The sequence below is a fragment of the Mus caroli genome, unplaced genomic scaffold (genome assembly GCF_978045245.1).
Source record: "Mus caroli unplaced genomic scaffold, Mus_caroli_1 scaffold_19, whole genome shotgun sequence".
Taxonomy (NCBI): Eukaryota; Metazoa; Chordata; class Mammalia; order Rodentia; family Muridae; genus Mus; species Mus caroli.
In genome coordinates, this window is record NW_028227274.1 from 18,640,731 (window position 1) to 18,657,036 (window position 16,306).

Consider the following 16,306-nt stretch of genomic DNA (forward strand, 5'->3'; position numbering starts at 1 on the left):
GCCTTAGTCCATGGTGATCTGATAGGATGCATGGGACAATTTCAATATTTTTATATCTGTTGAGGCCTGCTTTGTGACCAATTATGTGGTCAATTTTGGAGAAGGTACCATGAGGTGCTGAGAAGAAGGTATATCCTTTTGTTTTAGGATAGAATGTTCTGTAGATATCTGCCAGATCCATTTGATTCATAATTTCTCTTAGTTTCACTGTGTCCCTGTTTAGTTTCTGTTTCCATGATCTGTCCATTGGTGAAAGTGGTGTGTTGAAGTCTCCCACTATTATTGTATGAGGTGCAATGTGTGCTTTGAGATTTACTAAAGTTTCTTTAATGAATGTGGCTGCCTTTGTATTTGGAGCATAGATATTCAGGATTGATAGTTCCTCTTGGAGGATTTTACCTTTGATGAGTATGAAGTGTCCCTCCCTGTCTTTTTTAATGACTTTGGGTTGGAAGTCAATCTTATCAGATATTAGAATGGCTACTCCAGCTTGTTTCTTCATGCCATTTGCTTGGAAAATTGTTTTCCAGCCTTTCATTCTGAGGTAGTGTCTATCCTTTTCTCTGAGATGAGTTTCCTGTAAGCAGCAAAATGTTGGGTCTTGTTTGTGTAGCCAGTTTGTTAGTCTATGTCTTTTTATCGGGGAGTTGAGTCCATTGATATTAAGAGATATTAAGGAAAAGTAATTGTTGTTTCCTGTTATTTTTGTTGTTAAAGTTGGCATTTTGTTCTTGTGGCTGTCTTCTTTTAGGTTTGTTGAGGGATTTCCTTCTTGTTGTTTCTAGGGCGTGGTTCCTGTCCTTGTATTGGTTTTTTTTCTGTTATTATCCTTTGAAGGGCTGGATTCGTGGAGAGATAATGTGTGAATTTGGTTTTGTCGTGGAATACTTTGTTTTCTCCATCTATGTTAATTGAGAGTTTGGCTGGGTATAGTAGCCTGGGCTGGAATTTGTGTTCTTTTAGTGTCTGTATAACATCCGTCCAGGATCTTCTGGCTTTCATAGTCTCTGGTGAAAAATCTGGTGTAATTCTGATAGGCTTGCCTTTATATGTTACTTGGCCTTTTTCTCTTACTGCTTTTAGTTTTCTATCTTTATTTAGAGCATTTGTTGCTCTGATTATTATGTGTCGGGAGGTATTTCTTTTCTGGTCCAGTCTATTTGGAGTTCTGTAGGCTTCTTGTATGTTCATGGGCATCTCTTTCTTTAGATTTGGGAAGTTTTCTTCTATAATTTTGTTGAAGATGTTTGCTGGTCCTTTGAGTTGAAAATCTTCATTCTCATCCACTCCTATTATCCGTAGGTTTGGTCTTCTCATTGCGTCCTGTATTTCTTGGATGTTTTGAGTTAGGATCTTTTTGCATTTTACATTTTCCTTGATTGTTGTGCCGATGTTCTCTATGGAATCTTCTGCACCTGAGATTCTCTCTTCCATCTCTTTTATTCTGTTGCTGATGCTGGTATCTATGGTTCCAGATTTCTTTCCTAGGGTTTCTATCTCCAGTGTTGCCTCATTTTGGGTTTTCTTTATTGTGTCTACTTCCCTTTTTAGGTCTAGTATGGTTTTGTTCAATTCCATCATCTGTTTGGATGTGTTTTCCTGTTTTTCTGTAAGGACTTCTACCTGTTTGATTAGGTTATCCTGTTTTTCTTTAAGGATTTGTAACTCTTTAGCAGTGTTCTCCTGCAATTCTTTAAGGGATTTTTGTGCTTTCTCTTTATTGTCTTCTGCCTGTTTAGCAGTGTTCTCCTTCATTTCTTTAAGTGTGTTATTAAAGTCCTTCTTGAAGTTCTCTATCATCATCAGGAGATATGCTTTTAAATCCGTGTCTAGCTTTTCCGGTGTGTTGGGGTGCCCTGGACTGGGCGAAGTGGGGGTGCTGGGTTCTGATGATGGTGAGTGGTCTTGGTTTCTGTTAGTAAGATTATTACGTTTACCTTTCGCCATCTGGTAATCTCTGGGGTTAGTTGTTATCGTTGTCACTGTTTAAAGATTGGAGCAGAAGCTGTGTTCCACTCACCAGCAGTCTCTAAATCCTGCGGCGGGGGTCGTGGGTAGCTGATGGTACCCCGGTGCTGGTCCAGCCGGAAGAGGCCTGTGGTCCTACACAGGCCGTTTTTCTGCTTCCCTAACTAATGCAGTCTCTGGTCCCGCGTGCAATTGGATTGGAGCAGAAGCTGTGTTCCACTCTCCAGAAGTCTTAAGATCCTGTGGTGGGTGTTGTGGGTAGCTGGTGAGTGTCAGCCGACCCTGCGCCCCAGCTGCCCCGGTGCTTTTCTGACCGGAAGAGGGTTGTGGCCCTATGTAGGCCGGATTTCTCTCTCCCCAACCAGAGCAGTCTCAGGTCCCGCGTGATTGGACTGGAACAGAAGCTGTGTTCCACTCACCAGCAGTCCCAAAATCCTGCGGCGGGGGTCGTGGGTAGCTGGCGGGTGTCAGGCAACCCTGTGCTCCCGCTACCCCGGCGCTGATCCGCCGGATGAGGCCTGTGGCCCTACTCAGGCTGGTTTCTGCTTCCCTAACTAATGCAGTCTCAGGTCCCGCGCAATTGGATTGGAGCTGAAGCTGTGTTCCACTCACCAGCAGTCCCAAAATCCTGCGGCGGGGGTCGTGGGTAGCTGGCGGGTGTCAGGCAACCCTGCGCTCCCGCTACCCCGGCGCTGATCCAGCCGGATGAGTCCTGTGGTCCTACTCAGGCCGGTTTCTGCTTCCCTAACTAATGCAGTCTCAGGTCCCGCGCGCAATTGGATTGGAGCAGAAGCTGTGCTCCACTCACCAGAAGTCTTAAGATCCTGTGGCGGGTGTTGTGGGTAGCTGGCGAGTGTCAGCAGACCCTGCGCCCCAGCTGCCCCGGTGCTTTTCTGACCGGAAGAGCGAAGGCTGTTTTCAAGATGAGCTGTTTTGTGGTTTGTTTGCCTTTCAGTGATGGGGCGTTCTAACCCAGACCCTTCCTAAGCAAAAGTTTGAGCACTGAGCCACATCCTCAGCCTAAGATAAATTTTTAATGTTTTATGGTCTTGAATGGATTGATTGGTGTGTGTGTGTGTGTGTGTGTGTGTGTGTAGCCTTGAAAACTCTGTCGTTCTGCTGAATGTCTCTGGCTCGTAGACAAATCAATCCTCTTGATCCCCAAAGATGAAATAAAATGAGTTAGTGAGAGTATTTAAGGATGATATCATTCTTGGTGTTAAGGAAAAGAGTCACAAATATTGAGAATAAGTTTTAATGCCCTCTAAAACTGTCAGCATCAAAATGGCACATCAGAATGACATGCAAGGAAAACTTTAATTTTAATGATATTAAGGATATGAATTCAAGCACCAGGCTAAAGATTTCTTTGTCTGAGTGAACATTTTCAAAGCTAATATTTAAGTCAATTGTGTACATAAGTGACAGAGTTTCAGATACTATAGCTTGACCTTTTCTTCTCTGCTCCTAAAACAACATTGAAGACTCAAGAAATCCTGTTGTAGCTTTGATAAGGCCAGGTAAGACTTCTTTCTGCGTATAGTCCACAGCTCATAAAGGACAATGTGGTTAGGGTATGTGTAATAAGTTTTAGTATAACTTTATATTAGTGCTAACCAAAGGAGCCCCTAACTCATTCCTGTAACAACAACAACAGCATTGCTGCCTTTTATTTTATGCAATGGGGATTGGCTGCATGTGAACCATGTGCATGCCTGCTTAAGTCAGAAGAAGGTACTGGATCCCCTGGAACTGGAGTTATAGACCACTGTGCACGGTCATGTGGATGCTGGGAATGGAGCCCAGGTCCTCTGGAAGAGCAGCAAGAGCTCTAACCACCGAGCCTCTCCTGTGCTTTTGACAACAATGTTGCCAAAGTGTCAAGGTTCTACCAGCCCATAATAGTCTTTTACTTTTCACAAAGCTTAGGTAAAATGAAGAGTTGTATCTCTCAAAATGAATGTTACACAGCAACGTGAAATCTAGGAGTCCACTATAAATATCACCGGAGAGAAGAAAACTATCTCAAACTAGAGATACATGGTGTCTAACTTAAAAGATGAATGTGTCTGTCTCTAAACAATACATTTTGAAAGTATTTTGAAGAGAGACATCACACCCAAAGTCTACAGTTAAAAAGAGTCACTTGTGAAAGCAGGGATGGGCTTGTGACTTAGTGTTTTGACTCTTGAAGAAGGTCTTTGCTCAGAATAGCTTGAGCAGAATGGCACCTTCTCTTTACAGCAGGGCTGCAGTAGAATTCCTGGTGAGTAAGCTTTTCCTCAGTGAGGACTGTGAGAAGCAAGAATAAAGTCACCATGACCTTTCAAATTGAAACCATATCAGAGGATGTTAATAACCTAAGTACAGAGATGTCCATTCTGTGTAGATGGAACCTTGCCTGGCTTAGTAGAGATGGTTATAAGTCTCAATGCACCATGAAGGGATGCCAGGTGATGTGAAGTTTTCCCATGCCCTGATGTAACCTCTACATCCCCAAACCCTATTTTCAGGCCTTTGTGGAATACCTGTCATTCCCTTCTCTCACAACCATAATCCTGTAAATTGGATCTCCAGGACAATGAATTCAGCTCACAGACATGTCTATTCTCCTAGGTATCCAGACTCAATTTCTAAACAATTTCTTGAACCTCACTTCTGAGCCCACAAGTCACTGTGCTCTGGGGTCTTGTGGGCTTCTAAGCTTTGCTATTTCTTCCCTTTGTTTAAAGCCATCTGAAGCTTGCTCCTTTCTTGCCTGGATTGCTACAGTCACTTCGCAGAGGCACTTTGCTATGACAGTAAAATAAGGCTTAGAAATCAAAAAATTACACATGCCCATCATCTTCATTAAGTCTGCAAATGCTAATATTTTTAATGTGTTGAACTGTCCTAAAGTATCCATCTAAATTAAGCAAAAGCATATAGACATGATAAAGTTAGATAATTACTAAATAAAAAAATAGAAGGTTTTGTGGTTGATTAATCCCTATTGGAGATGAAGGTGGTGAATTTTTTTGATCATCTTGCAAATCTACAAATTAATATATTAACAAGAGTATGTATGTATTCTCTATTCCTTCTCCCACTTTCTCACTTCCCCTCTCTCCTACTTCCTTTATTTCCTCTTTCTCTTTCTTACCATCTCATGTACCCTACCCCAGTTTCCTTCCTCCATCTTTTCGTTGTAATCTCAGGTCTGTACTGAGAAACTAGTTGACAAAGTTCAGGGAAGGGGGGGCGGTTTCAAATAGGAATATCTAACCCAGTTATTTGAAATCCCTTTTAAGTTCTATGCCCCACAATCTAATAATAATCATCAAAGTATTATTAATTATCGAGAGGCTGGTGAACTCATGTAATTTTGCAAGTAGCCAGTACTAGAAACCATCTGATTTGCAGAGTTTGCTATGCAGTCATCAAATTCATTTCATGTCAACTTGGCACAAGCTACAGTCATCTGAGCTCCATGGAGAAAATACCTTCGTAAGATTCAGCCATAGACAAGCCTGTAATGCACTTTTTAAATTAGTGGTTGCCGTGGGGAAGCTCCACTCATGTAAGTGGGGGCACCCCTGGACTGGTAGTCCAGGATTCTATACAAAAAGCAGGCTGAACAGCCATGGAAAGCAAACCAGTAAGTAGCACCTCTCTATGGCCTCTGCATCAGTTCCTGATTTCAGATTTCACCCCTGTTTGAGTTCCTGTCCTGATTTCCTTCAGTGATGGACTACAGTATAGAAATGTAAGTCAAATAAACCCCTGCCTCCCCAACTTGCTTTTGGTCACAGAGTTTCATCATAGCGAAAATAACCCTAACTAGAACAATTGGGAAATGTTCTAAAAGAATTTTTTGGTAACATAGCAGGTATTTTTTTTCCTATTAGGTTTTAACATTTAGGTTTCTTTTGTTTGTTGACATAAAATTACATGAAACTGGGAAAAGATTCTCACAAACCTGATTGTTTTGTAGGTCAGTAACTTATTCACTGTAGTAATGCCAAAGCATCTCAAAGCTGATACCCTCAGGGGTCAGGTCATGACACCTGAGAAGAACCATATTAAGATATGGATAAATTCTAATTTTATGTTCTGATAGAAAGCAGTTTTTATAATTGACAGAACTATAATGACCTTGAATGTTCAGAAGAGGAGCAGCCAATTCTAGTTAAATGAAGCAGGTATTTGAGATGGTATTATATTAAGATATGTAGTGAAGAGACATTTGTTCATATACTTATATACTTGTGATGTATTACGTTATGTACTTAAATTACAGTTTAAGGCATATATCCTGGAACACCATCTAGAAGCATCTTAACACTGACAAGTACAGCTTGGTTTGGCTTTTGCTTTTGTGGAAACCGATGTATAAAACTGCATGAACTTCACTGATATAGGGCTTACAAAAATCTTATAAAATTAAAGAGTACACTAAAGAGTTTAAGTTAATGCTTCATTGTAGAATAGATGACACAATTTCCTTATTTTAATCCTAACTTCAAAGTTCAAGGAATATATAAACATAGGGTGAATTGATTAGCACAGCCATAGGGGAATATTTGTATCCAAATGAAGCAGAAATATATACTTACAGTATCTGTTGTGTAATAAAACTTTCTCTGGGAAGACTTACACACAGTTCTCTCCACAGTAAGGGATCCCTCAACAGACCAAAGTATAGACATCAAATTCCAACTTGGAGAACTGTGTCCTATCCCCAGCCTTGAGCAGGCTAAACAGACCCTAATTGTTTGTCACAGTCAGTCTTCCGCTAACCTAGCGCACCTAGGGTTGAGTCTTCTGATCTAGGTTGAGGTCTTTTGCCTTACCACACCTGCAGTTTCCTGCAGGAGTAGACTGCCTGTTGAACTTGTTTTATAACATTGTCCAGTTGAAACAAAGCAACATAATCTAGCAGAAACAAAGAATGGGTCTGTGGGGTTTTTCCCTATATAAACACAGAGCTGAAAATTAAACTTTGAGCCTTGATCAGAAAACCTTTGTCTTGGCTTCATCCTTCTCTTGCCGGCCTGTCCTTTTTCATTTCCAGCCCTCCTTTCAGGTACTCAGTTCTTCGTGGCTGCTGGACAGCTACAGTGAACCAATGATTTAGGGTTACTTACGGGGGTATGGGTGAGGTGTTACTTATGGGATCAGAAACACATCAAGAGAAAGCTATATTACCAAGGCCCACCCCAGCATGAGCCATAGCTTATAAAGCTGGGAACATAAAGCACACTGCACAGTCTGCAGCTCAGCAGGTCTGAGAGTGTCCTTTCCTTTCTAAGTGACTCTGGTCTAACTGCTTCCAGGCAGCTCAGCTGGTTCTGCTTCTTCCAGGCAGCTGGTCTGGGCTCAGAGTCTTCTCTGCAGCTTGGGTTGCCTGAGAGTGTTCTTTCTAGCTTAGCTCCCCTATCTAAAAGGGAGAGGAATTCTTAGCTTATATTTCTTTAAAAAATAAAAACCTAGTGAGTCTGGTCAGTTTTGGGAACTTCCTGGAGCTATTTTGACTTGTCTTCCTGTTTAAGGAGTTTTCCTGAAGGTTGAAATGTTTTAATCTTGGGGAAAATTGTTACACAAAAGGATTTATAGTGTCTTCAAGATTTTAGTTAAAATGTTTTTTGCTACTTTTGTGACAATATAAGAGAATTTAAAATGTGAATTTATTACCCTATATTTCTTTAACTTAAGGAGCTTCTGTCAATTATCATGCTATAGGCTAATGGCTCTTAACCTGAGGTTCTACACCACTTGAGGGGTCACATATCAGATATCCTGCACATCAGATATTTACATTATAAATCATAACAGTAGCAAAATTATAGCTATGAAGTAGCAATGAAAATGATTTTATGTTTGTGGATCTGTGTTACAGGGAGGCAGCCTAGGAAGGTTGAGAACCACTACTCCAGATGCAATCATGGACATTTTGTCCATTCTGAAGTCATGTAAAATAGTGTGCAGAAGGCAGTGTATTGCTTGTATCCTCCATGAGAGCAGAAGCCGAGTGCAGGATTTGTGTAGAAGTGAACTATTCTGATAAATGACTGCCAAAGATGGGAGTAGAGGATAGGAAGGCTTGAAAAGGAGACATGAAGAACTGATGAAGCCCATCCCTAAGCTGACCACTCTGGACAACTGGAACTTGGCTCTGCCAGGGATACTTTGGGAACCCAAGTGCAATATGCCCACATTCAGAATATGTTAAAGGAGTATTTATCTTCTGCTGTAACTTTTACTGAGATACATTGGTGGCCTCTACGGTGTTAAATCCATTTTCCAACTTTGTGCACTCATGAGGAATGTGTCAGGCTGCTTAGACAGTGTAGAGGGCAAAAGTGCTGGCTGCTGAGCTTCAAGACCTGAGTCTGATCTACAGAGCCTATGTCGTGAAAGAAGAAAATTGATTCCTGAAAACTGAAATCTATGCACATGTGTGCTGTGGCATATGAGCACATGTAGGAACACACATGTACACACACACACACACACAAACACACAACCACAACCAACCACACTCCAACTGCTACTACCAAAAAACCCCCACCATCACTGCTGAAAATAGAAAAAATTATAGCAAGGTTAGCCTTGTATCAAATTGATGTTTTCTTATAAATACTCTTCTAAGATGCATATCATAAGGCCCGAGACTCTGCTATGTGTTTATTGCCATTTAGGTAGAATATATTGACCCTCAGGTTTTATCTCTATTATTTTCTCAGGTCTCCTACAGTCTGAGCACAATATTGCTGAATTTTGTGGCTTTAGTTAGGGTAAGAGAGATGAGGACCAAAGAGAATGGTCTTCGCTTCCATTTTCCCATTGTAGAATGTGATGAACATGGCGATCAAGATGTCTTTACCCACACTTGTGCTTGGAAACTAATGGCATGCCACAAGCTTTTGCTTCACTGCTCAATTTACCATCGTAAAAAGGTAAGCCTTTGATTCTGGAAGTGAGAACCTCAAAGTACAGGGCAGTTGCCAAAGTAGAGGGATAAGAGAAACAGGGCATATTTCTGAAGGTCCTGGGAGGCCAACCTCTGGAAAAAGTGTCAATGAGAGTTGAGGATGTTGAAATAGATTTCCTTGAAATGATCCATAGCTGTGTGCACCTCAGAAAAGCTTCTATCTTCTCTAGCTTCCATCTTGTCTTTGCTGGCTGTTTGAGGCTGTCTACTGTTTGCCCCGATGTTGCTTCCCACAGTGATTTCTTCTCTTGAACAGAAGTTCTTGTGAACACTCATGGGAAGGTGAACTGTGAAGAAGCAATCTAAAACACAAAGTTCTTTTCTTTATAAATGTTACTCTTCTGGAATTGTCAAGTGAATCAAAGTGGTATTCTTGTCTTCAAATTCAACAGCTTGCCCCTGAAAGCCTTATTCAGGTCCTTCCCTGGGATTTGTTTCTCAAATCATCATTGGAGGTTATTCACCAAAGTCACTGAATCAGAAATGTCCTCTGTCAGCAAGAGAATGTGACTGATGTGCCCTCATTATTTCCATTGGAAGCATTTCCCCTGAACCTCTAAATACATTATTACATTTCAGATGACATTAAGTGATAAGGCTTTAGTCGTGGAACTGAAGGAGTAGGGGTGGGGAAAGCAGTTTTGGTTATTTTCTTTATTATTGTTGTTAAAATGGGAATCCTGCCCTTCAGTTGATGAATTCTCATTGAAGCTTCAATTGAAGGAGAAGATGAAATAACATAAATGATAGCTATAATTAATTTTATACTAAGCTTCCTTGATGAAATTAATATTGTCAGATGGAAATGTAATTTAAGCAAAATATGCTTATATGCTCATGTAGGCTGAGTTACACATTTGGACTTTAAGAAAAAAATCAGTCTTGCATTTCACAGAACCGCTTACAAAATGATTTAGCTTAATTGTTTGTACAGCTTTCTAGACATTATAGCTTCTTAAAAGGGAAATAAGGGCAGGCAAGACGAAAGGGAGAAAGACAATGGGTCATTTCGAATTTGTTTCCATTTGTTTGAAAAATATAATCATACTGAATACTTTTAATTTTTAAAGAAACTAGTTTTTAACACATGTGTTAGTATGCTCTGATGGTAGTATTCATTTCTTTAAAATCTACACCTAAACTGAAATGAATTATATTGACTTGTTAAGTAAGCTTGGACATGTATTGACTTATCAGGTTAGCTAATGTTAGTGGGAAGAACACAATATCCACTCATGCCTGAGTTCTTTCCCGTTAGATGACATTTGAAATATCTTAGTATCTAGTCAAGGAAAACAAAACTAAGAAACAGTGAGACAGCTCAGTATTTCCAGGTAAATTTTCTGTGTTCTCCAAAATCTACAAACATCACAAATTGGTATTGATTATTCTAGAAAAAAAAATGCCTGCGACTTGTTTTTTGAGCTAAAAGCAAACATCCTGTCACCTATAGTGACTGGGGAGTGTGAGCTAAGGGGACTGTCAGGTCAGGCAGACCTTGAGATGACTATCTCTTGTCTTCTGTGATGTTTCTGTCAGATGTCCCCAGCTTTCTTCAATGGTGGTGGACTTTCTCTGCTCCAATCACACTGGGTATTTTTCAAATCTGGTGGCTCCCCAGTTTGTCTGCAGCTGGCATCATTTCTCTATCTGTGTGGTCCTGCCACATGTTGGAATACCACATGTAAAGGTAACTTTTATTCTCTTTTAGTAATTGCCATCTCTGAAGGTTACTGCCTCTGTCTGCTAACCCAGGCCTACTCCTGGAAGTCTCTAGCCTCCATACAGTATACTTTAAGTCTAGAATGTTTTCAGTTTCTGAGACTTACTGCTGAGTAAGCTCACTCTTCCTAATTCTTTTTGAACTCTTGCTGGCTTGTTCAACTCAATTGTTCCAGCTCAAACTCCTCTCCAAGCTGACTGACTCAATCTGGCTTCTCTCTTAGGCTCTGATTGAATTGCTTTGTTTGGCTTCAAACTAACTTTGGCAATCTGTTCTAATCTTCTGGATCCTTCTCACTTTCTGGCTTGTTCTGCCTTTACTCATGTCTAGCTTGTTCTCTCTTTCATCTGTCTCTGTAAAACTCTCCCAGTAAAACTACCTCCTTCTCTATCTCTACACTGCTCCCTCTTATAGCATCCCTTTCCTCTCTCATGAGTGTTGAGAATATCCTACTCTGTCAAATCTTTCTCTGATTCATCACTTTGTCTGCCAGTTAATTAGACATCACTTTCAAAGATGGTTTCTTTCTTCTACAAACTAACTTTACCTACATTGTTTGGAATTAAAGGTGTACTAAGGGTGTGGCTGTATTTTAGTCAGAAGAATTAAAGGTATGTGCTAAGAGTTGAACTGTACCATAACTAGAAACATGGTTGGTTTTTTTTTTTAACCAAGTAAATAACACAATCACGGGGTTCACAGTGTGATCAAATATCTTTCAACATGACTACATTAGGCCCCTAAGTGCCTGCCTATGAACCATTATTCTCTGAGCAGTGATAAGTTAGTGGGGTTAAAATTAAACAAAATACAAGAATGCAATACTACAACAGGAGTCTTGTTCCTCAAAGACATTGCTTTATATTCAAATTATTTGTAAATAGAATAAATTTCATTATTTGGAGTCAGTTCTGTGATCAACAGTTGTTACTACTTGAACAAAGATAGAATGAGACATGCATTTGAACACTTTATCCTCAGCTACTAGTGTAGAGTGTTGCCTTGTTAGCTTGTTGAGCCCTTGGGGAGGGAGGCATGGCTGGAGGAGATGGGTTACCACCTGTAGGTAGGATGTCATAGGCTATAGTGTGATGCCACACTGGCCCAAGCTCTTTGCTCCCTGTCTGTTGCAGTAATGTCACTACATTGCCATGGACTCCTTAGTTACTGTCTTAGTCAGGGTTTCTATTCCTGGACAAAACATCATGACTAAGAAGCAAGTTGGGGAGGATAGGGTTTATTCAGCTTACATTTTCCACATTGCTGTTCATCACCAAAGGAAGTCAGGACTGGAACTCAAGCAGGGCAGGGAGCAGGAGCTGATGCAGAGGCCATGGAGGGATGTTACTTACTGGCTTGCTTGCTCTGGCTTGCTCAGTCTGCCGTCTTATAGAACCCAAGACTACCAGCCCAGAGATGGTCCCACCCACAAGGGGCCTTTCCCCCTTGATCACCAATTGAGAAAATGCCTTACAGCTGGATCTCATGGAGGCACTTCATGAGAAGCTCCTTTCTCTCTGATAACTCCAACCTGTGTCAAATTGACACAAAATTAGCCAGTACAATTGACCCCCTGTCAACTTGACACATAAACACATCACTAGTAAGCCTTAGCCCTTGGCCTCTTATTCATCCCCAAGATCTAAACAACTTTAAAAGTCCCACAGTCTTTACATATTAAAAGTTCAATCCTTTAAAAATATCCATTATCTTTTAAAATCCAAAGTCTTTTTACAATTAAAAGGCTCTTAACTGTGGGATCCACTAAAATATTTTCTTCCTTCAAGAGGAAAAAATATCAGGGCACAGTCACAATCAAAAGCAAAAATTAAACTCCAACTGTCCAATGTCTGGGATCCAACTCACAATCTTCTGGGCTCCTCCAAGGGCTTGGGTCACTTCTCCAGCCATTCCCTTTGTAGCACACACATTGTCTTCTAGGCTCCAGCTGCCTGTATTCCACTGCTGCTGCTGTTCTTGGTGGTCATCTCATGGTACTGACATCTCCAAAACGCTGCTGTCTTCCACTGTAACTAGGCTTCACCAATAGCCTCTCATAGGCTCTCTTCATGGTGCAAAGCCTAAACTCCTTTGCATGACCCCTTCAGTCCTGGGCCATCAATTGCAACTGAGGCTGCACCTTCACTAATGGCCTTCCATGGCCTCTCACAGTGCTGAGCCTCAGCTGCTTTGCATGACCCCTTCATGCCTTCAAAACCAGTACCACCTGGGTAACTCTTACACATTGCTAAGTCCAGCCACAGCACAAGGTAAAACCTTGGCTATCTTTTGAGCACAGCCTCTGTGCTCTCAGAAAACACTTCCCAGAAGATGTTACCTCAATGATGCTGGTCTCTTCTTAATCACTGCCAATTTCTTAGCTCCAGCTAATCAGCATCAATAGTCCCAGTAAGGCAAAGGTTTTGCTTTAGTAGTTCTGGTATTTTGTTAATCACAGTTTATTCTTCAGCCCCAGCTAACCAGAACCACAGAATCTTCACAATCAGAATAGTAACGGCCCTGAAAAGAATCTTTAATCTTCCGTCTGAAATTTCACAAGCCAGGCCTCCATCTTCTGCACTGTTCTCAACATTATCTTCCAAACTCCTACACAACATCCCATAGAGCTCTTAACACTGAATGAATCTTCTAGCCCAAAGTTCCAAAGTCCTTCCACAGTCCTCCGGAAAACATGGTCAGGTTGTCACAGGAATACCCTACTATGCTGGAACCAATTTGTCTTAGTCAGAGTTTCTTTTCCTGGACAAAATATTATGACCAAGAAGCAAGTTGGGGGAGGAAAGGGTTTACTCAGCTTACATTTTCCACATTGCTGTTCATCACCAAAGGAAGTCAGGACTGGAACTCAAGCAGGGCAGGGAGCAGGAGCTGATGCAGAGGCAATGGAGGGATGTTACTTACTGGCTTGTTTCCCCTGGCTTGCTCAGCCTGCTCTCTTATAGAACCCAAGACTACCAGCCCAGAGATGGTCCCACCCACAAGGGGCCTTTCCCCCTTGACCACCAATTGAGAAAATGCCTTACAGCTGGATCTCATGGAGACACTTTCCCAACTCAAGCTCCTTTTTCTCTGATAACTCCAGCCTGTGTCAAATTGACACACATCTAGCCAGTACAGTTACTATGCCTTCCCCATCATGATGAACTGATATTCCCTGAGTGATGAATCCAAACACCTTCCTCCACCAAGTTCTCTCTGTTAGGTCTGTTATGTATAGTGTAGAGAAAAATAACCAATACACTAGTAAAATCAGGGAACTCTATTATATTGAAACTAGAAAAAATTCTTTAAATAACTGTTTTTGTCAACAGAGTGAGTCAAACAATTCATGTGGCTACCACTCCTTCCAAGCCTGTAAACACAACGAGCACTGAGGCTCAGTTACCTATTAAAGACATTATTTTTGGCAAGGTTGTAGATGGTATCCCAAATCATGAGGTACTGAGAAAAGACAAACAGATTTTATTACGTATGTGTTTGGTAGACCTGAGGCAATGATTTGTTACCTTCATTGCTTGTATACTGGCTTTGGCTTAAACACTTTATAAGAAGTACAGCTCCCTGGGCTTCAGCACCTGTCTGTCATTCTTATCCATTAGGATTTAGTGGAAGAACCAGAAGTTTTCACAGGCATTTCAGACACTAAGATACACAGTGCAGGTATGTATATGCTTATAGAGTTGTTGAAAAAGAAACAGGATTAGGCTGAGATTCCAGGATGATCTAGAACTGGCCCACCACACACACACACACACACTCACACACAGAGAGGAGGGGGTTCAACATATCACTGTGAATGTGACAAAAGTTCAAGAAGTTTCTGTTGCAAGCTTGCTTATGGTGAGATGGCCTCAGCACCCAGGAAGCTGAAAATGGACAGGTATGTGGCAGAGGTCAGAAAACCAAAAGCAAAAATTCACTGATGCCATAACTTGCAGCAGTGTGTCAACATCAGGAGCTGGGTGTTGAGAAGAAAAGCTGTTTCTATAGCCTCATTGGCTGAGTTGCCTCTGCTCAGCTTCATCTTTTGTCAAATGCTTTCCATGTGATAGGCTAATGGTGGATTTTTCATCTTTCTACCTAAGAAGGAGACTGAAAGGATAATCAAGTTATCATGCAGTGCCCTTGCAATGTAGATACCCTTTTTGGAGGTGTCTTTCTATATCTTATCCTAAAATGTATGGAAATAAATACTATGCTATGCAGCTTTTATAGAGAAGAGTGTTTAAACATATAGTAGGAGTTAGGTACAATGCAAACAAAATATAGCGTGACACTTTTGTCCCCTTCAAATATGTCTTAGCTTTCTTTATGAGGCTGTATGGATGTAACAGTTTTAAACAGTGCCTGTTATTTGCCTGTGTGTTGTTTTTAGTTCTGCAGGAAGTCATTCTGCTATAGAAACATGCCTATACATGCATGCTGGCAAACCTGGAAACTGTGTTATAGTATAGATTCAACAGTGATCCATATTTGAAATTGTTTTACAGGCTGCCAAATTGGAACAGGAAGATATGGCACCCAAGTATTTTCCTTGGGCAGGTCAGGAGGTTCCTTGCTCATAGTCTTGCTGATGCTGAATATTTATCTCTAGCTACACTGAAGGGTAAAAAAGTAATAGTTTTCACTTTTTGTAACAAGGAGGATGAACCTTACTGTGTGCTCCTATATTTTAGGTTTTACATTCATGTAGGCTGCCACTTAAAAAGTAGTTATTTTCTATTGTTTTAAATAATTTCCCACACTACAAATAGCATTTTTGTCTACTATTAGTTTTAAACATTTCTTATCTGTCATTTATTACTTTGTTTCATGATGTTCTTTTGTTTTTTATACAGAATGTTTACATATCTACACCATGAAATGCATTTTTTTTTTTTTTTTTTTTTTTTTTTTTTTTTTTTTTTTTTTTTTTTTACTTTCTGTGGTGCTTTGAATGAAAATGGTCTCCATAGGTTCTCATATTTGAATGCTTGGTCCCTAGTTGGTCAAACTGTTTTGGGGAAGGACTCAGAAGTGTGGCATTGTTGAAGGAAGTGTCACTTGAGGTGGGCTTTGAGGTTCCAAAGGTCTACTTCAGAGCCATTTATGCTTTTTCTGCCTGCTGCCTGTGGATCGTGATGTAAAGCTCTCAGCTACTGCTCCAGTGCCATGCCTGCCATCACCTTGTCACCCATGGTAGGGATCACAGACTAACTTCCTGAAATTATAAGCAAGCCACCTTTATCAGTGTTGTATTATTGTGAAAAGATATACAACCAAGGCAGCTTCTATAAAGGAATACATTTAATTGGGGATGGCTTAGATTTTCAGAGGTTTAGTTCATTATCTTCATGGTGGGAAGCATGGCAGCACTTGGGAAAAAATGGTGTTGGAGAATGCGCTGAGAGTTCTACATCCAGAGGAGCAGGCAGCAGGAAGAGAGAGACTCTGGGCCTGGCTTGAGTTTTTGAAACCCCAAAGCCTACCTCCAGTGACACACTTCCTCCAACAAGGCCATGCCACTCCAACAAGGCCAAGTTTACTAATCTCTGTCCAGTAGCATCACTCCCTAATGAGAAAATGTACAAATATACAAGCCTATGGGGACCATTCTTATTCAAACTACCACAACCAGTTAA